Source organism: Danio rerio, chromosome 3 (genome assembly GCF_052040795.2).
Source record: "Danio rerio strain M-AB ecotype USA chromosome 3, GRCz13ab, whole genome shotgun sequence".
Taxonomy (NCBI): Eukaryota; Metazoa; Chordata; class Actinopteri; order Cypriniformes; family Danionidae; genus Danio; species Danio rerio.
Window position 1 is genome coordinate 50632314 of NC_141023.1, and position 7998 is coordinate 50640311.

General features: G+C 37.5%; 1 long non-coding RNA gene across 1 annotated transcript; it reads right to left on the minus strand.

Annotated features, from left to right (window-relative positions):
- Positions 1-333: 333 nt before the first annotated feature.
- Positions 334-6838, minus strand: LOC147846030 (uncharacterized). Its single transcript, XR_015481250.1, has 3 exons — positions 3432-6838; positions 2696-3025; positions 334-1474 (listed from the first exon to the last, which is right to left on the minus strand). It is a non-coding gene; the product is annotated as an uncharacterized LOC147846030 (long non-coding RNA).
- Between the last annotated feature and the right edge of the window lie 1160 nt (positions 6839-7998).

The window sequence follows — 7998 nt, forward strand, 5'->3', positions numbered from 1 at the left end:
ATAACTGTTTCTGGGGATGTCCCAGGAGCTACGTTTTTTTGGCAGGTTTTGTTTCTGCGATTCCACTAGAGGTCACTGTGTCCGCTTTTAGAGATCTCAAATTTCCATCATGACTGCCATTAGCACCTGCTGTTCTCACATAAATCCACCAGAGGTCGCTGTCGACTGACTTTTTGACTGACTGATCGACTGAGCCACCATTATCTTTCCCCAAACCAAACCAATAGTATTTTCAAAAGCACCGATTGACCTGCCCACCTGATTTCCTAAACCCAACTAACAGTTATAAGAAGCAATTCAGTAAAAGACAAGCCCTAGCCTAATTTTTTTTTTACCAGTTTTCAGATTTTACCACATTCTGACCCTGTTATTTATTTGTTTATTTTGTTTTTTGGATTCTGTTTTTGTCTTACCCGCTTTCTGGACCCATTCTAAACCAGACTCGAACCCCCTTTGTTGTGGTCAACTCCTCTCTGTTCCTAAAGTCCGCCAACGTACAAGGCAAGCTAACTGGACAAATTGTAAAAGGTTGAAGAAACCCTTTTCTTGAGATTTTAACAGATGTGTGTGTGTGTGGGTTGAGCATCAGTTAAGACAATGTTAGCACCTGTCAGCTTTAATTGTAGGAAAACTGGATAATTTAGAGCTTTTGTCAGCTATCTTCATCTTCCCGGTATAAAACAATTTTTGGGGCGGGATCAAAATCGGTGATGTAGCACAAAACAGCAAGTGCAAAAATGACGCGCCAGTTTCTCATTATAATTCATAGCTGAGTTTTCTTATCCTATGAGAAGAGCCGGCTTATTAATTATTCATGACTGCGCGTGCTTTCCGAAGGCAAGACAGACCTGCCAGTGCCAAGCTGTGAGACCCAATGTTGATGACTGGGTGAGAATTGGAGAATGGCGGTCTTTGTCCTTTATCAGTGGAGTTCGTTCACATTTAGACACATCGCTATGCTGCTGTGTTCACCTAAATCCTTCAGATTACCAGCAGGGCTAATGGTTAAAATAGACAGGGCAAGAGACCTGCTGCACTGAGTCTGCATTCAGACCCGGGGATTGAGGGAGAAGTCCTCATTTATAGTGTCTATATGAACACAATTATCTTTATAATTATATAAATTGTGCTTGTGTATATGAAATTACGAATGACAAATGTAGCAGGGCTTAAATTACTGTTTATTTTTTTGCATTTTAACTTTGTAAACTTTAAAATCATGTGTCTCCTTACGGTTTGTGTCTTATTTTGTGAGCGACTGACAACAGTTGTTCACTCCCCCTCTTCTCCCCTCCTCTGCTGGCCATGCCCACTCCTGCCTCTGATCGCGGAGCTCAATGCCCATTATGATGCACTTTTGGAAAAAATTCAGAGGTAGACTTGAACCGAAAGTGGGGGGTGTCATGGCCCTTTAACAGCTGTCCACACAGAGGTAAGTGGTCAGTTGGTAACCATGAAAAGGAATGGCGTCAAACTGCCCTGTAGCATTCATTTTAAAAGCTAAATGCAGCCATACATACTTCTGGCTATATAATCCGCAATCTCCAGAAACGTACATAGGGCTACGTTTTCAGAATGAGCCTATGTTTTCAAAACTGTGATTATTTCTATGATTATAAATGAACAACAAAAAATCTATAATCGTTGCATCCCTACATGGCTGTATTTACCTATTCTTACACACATTTCTGTCCAAATAGCTTTCATAATAGATTTTGCATGATAAGAGTCTTCAACATGTACTATTGTACCTTTCTATTATATATTTTAGGTGTCAAAATCACAGTTTTTGCCCTGTTGCACACCCACGGTTTTAAACTTCAATAATGAAAATAACATTTTCAAATATTCTTTATCTGACATCTATTAATGTATCTTAATTAAGCACAAGTAAAATAATTTTATTATTTTGTAGTTATTAATTTGAGACTATTATAAATATTATTTTTTATACAAAGTATGGCTGTCGCACAGTATCAGTGTAATTTCCACCACAACACTGTAATGTCGCTTTAAAAAGTTTGTGTGAAAGATTATTTAGATGTTTTTTTATGAAAATGAGTAGTGCCATCTGAGAACATCTTCAAGAAGATTTACATTTTTATTAACCACACTTGAAGAAAAATCAAGGTAAATACTGCTTGATACGGAAATACATTTATTATGCGTCATTTCCAAACATGTTGCACCTTCAAAAATGTTTTTAAAAACAAACAAAATGAAGGTAAATAAGAGTGTTTTGTATACATGAATGGCTAGTATCAATTCAAAGCTAATTGATGAAGCTATATTTCATTTTAAACAACAATAAACAGTTGAAATGTCATTTCCACCAGTCATTTCCATCACTACGCACATTTAAAAAAAAACATATTTATGAAGTTTTCATCACACATTAAAAGTGTATTCACAATGTATAAGCTCATGCTCTATTTAATATACATATTCAGTTCATTTATTTTCCAATAAGCTCTTAACCAAATTAATATTACATTTTAGAGTGTGACAGGTGTACAATTCCGCATATAACTAATTTATTTCATTGACAAATGTATAATTATTACATATATTGTGAAACGATTGGTTAAACTAGATACAAAAAGGATCTTAAACAATGTCTGACTGCCATAATTGATTCAATTTTGAAATAAGCTGTATCCTTAGATGTGGTGGAAATGACATTTGTTCAGTTCACAGTGGAAACAATGTTTCTCTTCTTATCTGAGTTGGTCCTCTTACAGATCTTAAAACTAATGTTTAAACTTATGAGGCTATGTTACTCTAACTTTGAACAAGTTTTTTTTTACTCAACTTCACAAAGCTAAAAGTGCCCATAGTTAAAGAACGGCCCACATACACAAATATAAATCACAAAAACAGCCGGGTCAGTTGTTTGTAATTGTGGTATCAGATGCTTAATCTAAAAGCTAAATAAATAAGCTTTCTTTTCATTTATACAACTATTTGAATCTTTTTGAGAACAAATTTTTGATGGCTGAATTGAACTGCAATGGTCAACATTGTGCTGAGAATAACTCATTCATTCATTCATTCATTCATTTTCTTGTCGGCTTAGTCTCTTTATTAATCCGGGGGCGACACATATGTCGCCACAATGAACCGCCAACTTATCCAGCAAGTTTTTATGCAGCGGATGCCCTTCCAGCCGCAACCCATCTCTGGGAAACATCACACACACATTAACACACACACTCATACACTCATACACTATGGGCAATTTAGCCAACCCAATTCACCTGTCCCGCATGTCTTTGGACTGTGGGGGAAACCGGAGTACCCGGTGGAAACCCACGCAAAGGCAGGGAAAACATGCAAACTCCACACAGAAACGTCAACTGTGCCGAGGATCGAACCAGCGACCTTCCTGCTGTGAGGCGAACATGCTACCCACTGCGCCACTGCCTCGCCACTGAAAATAACTATAAACAGATATTCTGTCCTTTTTAGGGTTCCATCTTTTGAAATCGTGTCTTGTTTTGGGTTACTTTAGATATCCATGGTTCATGTTGTATTCATGATTCAGTTGAACAAAACCAAATTAAAAAGAGAGTCACCATTTCAGCCGTTTCTGTTTTGTGTACATAGGGTTCTGTTGACAGTGTCCACACTTTTTCAACAAAGCTGCACTAACATAGCAATCCCAATAGAGTTAATATAATCAAACCAGACCTGCCAAGTGTGGTCACCCTTTTAAACACTAAATCCACACGTCCATTCCCACTTTATGTAAGAGAATACCAAACAATCCAGCTTTTAAACTACAATCTCGGATGAAAGTGTTTGTCTCGTCACTTTATTTTTGAGGAGAGACTGAACTGACAGGAAGCGAATGTGTTTCAGACTCCAGTGAATCCAGGAAGTGTAGATACAGTCATCATCTCACACACACACACGCACACTCCCGGTGTGGCAGATGAGATAAGGGGATTAGTGGGCAGCAGTTATGCTTCTGCTCATTCTCTGATTGACAAGGCGGCTCTGGTGTAATCCTGATAATCCCATAGAAGCTACAGGTGCTGGAGGTCCAGAGACCCTGACCTGAAGCCAAACACACACACATGCACACAAGTTCAGATGCATGTCTTTTCAACAGTTCCTTAACCCACTTTAGAGTAACAGCATCTATAGCCTGAGTCTCTTTTGACGCTATGAGACATGTTTATAGCCGAGAGCTAGAGACGAGCAACGGGAGATGCGCAAACATCTGCTGGAATCCTGCCTAAACAATTCTGCACCCCCAGAATCCTGTCATTTCTCTCGCACAACGCTTAAACAAGCAAACAGGGCTGTTGTTCATTTTTTTTTGCACAACTCATTGCTTGAAGGATCGCTTTATGTTCTTTTGGAGTCATTCATCAAGAAGAGACTTGACTTTTTTAGAGCCACGTTTGCCAGTGTGATTGTCAAAGCAATTATTATAAAACTTGCACTGCAAAGCGTTCAAATCCTTGTAACATTTTGCTAAGGACAAAAAAACAGCTGTTTTGGATCATATTTGTTTTATTGTTGAGTTTTAAGTTCTTAAAACTTTGATTTGGTTTAGTTTTGCACATTTTTTTTTTGTCATACTTTATTCTAACTTTTTGACTTAGTCCCTTATTTATCAGGGGTCGCAAGTGAAGTTTATTCATAAACTAATTTCGAGAGGATCACGTGCTTATGATTTATCACGGCCGGTCTCGCATTTGCTAATCACTATCTTCCAATCATATGAGCCCTAAGCTACTATAAAGAGCCACAGTTTTCAGTTCACTTTATCTTCGCTTGGAAGAAACCCCCCTCCTCCCCTATTCTCCTCCTTTTCCTCTGATTGGGCGGCACGGCGGCCCAGTGGTTAGCACTGTGAGCCCCACAGCAAGAACACTGCCAGCCCTGGTTCCACAGGACCGGTGGGTGTTTCTGTGAGGAGTTTGTATGTTCTCCCCGTGTCCGCGTGGGTTTTCCCCGAGTTCTCCGGTTTCCTCCCACCATCCAAAGACATTCAACATACATAACAATCAAGCTTTGTCTAATCCCTTGTGTTCCCTTAGCTACCGCAGCAGGGGAGTTCTGAGATCCACCGAGCTCAGGCTCCCCTCTTGCTCTGCCAACGGGAGGAAGCCCCGGGCTCGAGGAGCCCTTGAGCTTGGGGCTCTCTCCCGGGACAGCATGCCAAACAAGCTTTTATATATCATCAGCAAAGTGTGAACTCTTGAATTATAGTTTAATAGCAGATGTTCTTCCAGCTGCAACCAGAACTAGGAAACACCCATACACTCTCATAATCACACACACACACACACACACACACACACACACATACACGGCTAATTTAGTTTTCTTAATTCACTAATAGTGCATATCTTTGGACTATGGGGGAAACCAGAGTACACAGAGGCAGAGAGGGGGGACTCACAAGTCTTGACTTGTCAGACTTAAGTCACAAAATTTAGAACTGGAGACTTGCTTGACAAATATCCAAAAAAGACTCGACTTAACTTGGACTTGACTGTCATGATTTGAGACTTGACTTGGACTTGAGTTAGATGACTCGAAATAACTTGTTTTTGTTAAAACATAACTTTTTGTTATATATTATGCATTACATACAAAACCAAAACTTATTTATGTAAATATAAATTGCAAAAGAAATTGCAAAAGTAAAAACAATCAACAAACATTTGATTCACTTGAAAATGACTTGCTAGAACAAGCTACGATTTGACAACTTGAGATAAGCAGTGACTTGACTTGAGTCTGACAAAAATTGACTTGACTTGCTTGAGACTTGTTTGTGACTTGCACATGTGTGACTTACTCCCACCTCTGTCCAAAGGAACCCAACAAACTCCACACAGACATGCCAACTGGCCCAGCTCTGACTCGAACCAGAGACCTCCTGGTAACCAAACTGTGTCCTTTTTAGTGTTCAATCTTTTGAAATAGTGGCTTGTTTTGGGTTACATTAGATATCCGTGTTTCATGGTGTATTCATGATTCAGCTGAATAAAACCAAATTAAAAAGAGAGCCAGCGTTTTTTTAGCCATTCTGTACATAGGGTCTGTTGACAGTGTCCAGACTTTTTTTATCTGTGCTGCACTAAAATAGCAATCCCAATAGAGTTAATCAGACCAAACCTGCCAAGTGTGGTCACCCTTTCAAACACTAAATCCACACGTACATTCTCACTTAAAGGTGCAGTAGGTGACTGTCTTCAGAAGCATTTTTTGTTGTGCTGGTTGAAAGTCTCTTCACAGTCCAATAGTAATGATTGAAGTAATTTATCTTAATGTATTTATATATTTTTTATATTGTGGGTAAGGCATAAAACTAAAAAATTTTCATCCAATTAAATAGAGTCAAACCGACATCTTTCATAATTCCGATAAGTAGCCCAGCCTGTCTGTCAGCAAATGCAGATTTGAACGTTCACAAGAGAGAGCGCACGCATGATCGGTAAAAGCATGCTGAATCAAAACTTTTTAAAAAACTGAATCAATATTGGAGTTACCTTTGCACGCTGGAGAACGGATGACACAATGTCTGAAGGATTTCTCTTAGACAGGTAATGTTGTGTTTTAAAACTGCTTTAGCTTCATGCAAAGCTGTAATGTTAGAAGTTGTTGTTACAAACGGGTTATATCTTCACATAAGTGTTGTTCAGCCACTAAAATCTTCAGATGAAAGATTGATAAGACTATTTTCAGTTTCATAAGGGACCTTTTACAGCACCGATAATGTAGATTTTAATTAGTTTAACAACAAAACACAAGTAAATACCGCTAGCGTCTCCCTATATTGTTTACCATGCAACTCTAATATTCACTCTGAAATAGCATGTCAGTTTGGCTTGCACACTGCCGGACAAGCACTAGTCACTTTTAACACATGAGAGAGGGTTCTTTTGCTGTGCTCGTGTTTAAAGAGGCATGGCTCTAGACGGCATGGGAGGGACTGTTATTCAGAGATTTATGCTAAGCTTTTAGCATTGAGGAAAATCACCTTCTGCACCTTGAATTTAAGAGAATACCTAACAATCCAGCTTTAAAATGCCAACTGGCACAGCTCGGACTTGAACCAGAAATCTCATGGTAACCACTGAGCTACCGTGCCACCTATATTAAATTTATTTATATATTATAAATATTAACCAACAAATTGAACTATTGGAAACATCCCAGTGTGCAACAATTCCAAATATTTTACTACTGGGAAATTTTTTGCATGTTATTGAGATTTTAACTGTTTTTAGTTGTAAAATATGATCTTATTTGATGTCCCTAATCCTAACCAGAACCTGTAAACAACAAGTACTTTTCGAACTATTAATAAGCAGCTATTTGGTAGTTTATTGACCAAATAGTCATAGTTTATAGTTTGTTATTAATGTGAATTCTAGCATAAAATAAATAAATAAATTGTCACCCACAACTTTACAGTGCAGTGTTTCCACCTGATCTGACTCTAAAAACATATACTTATTAATTTTGTCAGATATAGTAAATAATATTACAACTTGCATAAGCGAAATAAGTTTAATACTTATGTTTTAGCTTTAGCTGGCAACTTGATTATGTATGCACATTTCTGTGCATTGTGTGTTTTAGTGTTAAAATAAAATTGTTTAGATGTACTGTACATGTATTTGCATACCTCAGTCGATAGAAGGTTAGTTGCACAGTGTCTTGTTTTACGTTGGTTTTATGTTTCATCTTTGTTTTTTAGAAAATAAAAAATTCATCAATGATATATTAAATTGACCAGAAAAAACAAACAAACAAACAGCTACAATTGTTTTCTATTCTGTAAATTTATTCATTCTCATGTGTTGAGTAAATCAACACATGAGAATGATTTCTGAAGAAAAATTGATGACTGAAGATGAAATTTATTTTTGTATGCAGGATTAAATTTAAATATAAAATATATTCAGATATTAAAATCAAAGTACTATTTTAAATTGTTGATATTTTTACCAATTATGTTTTTTTTTACGA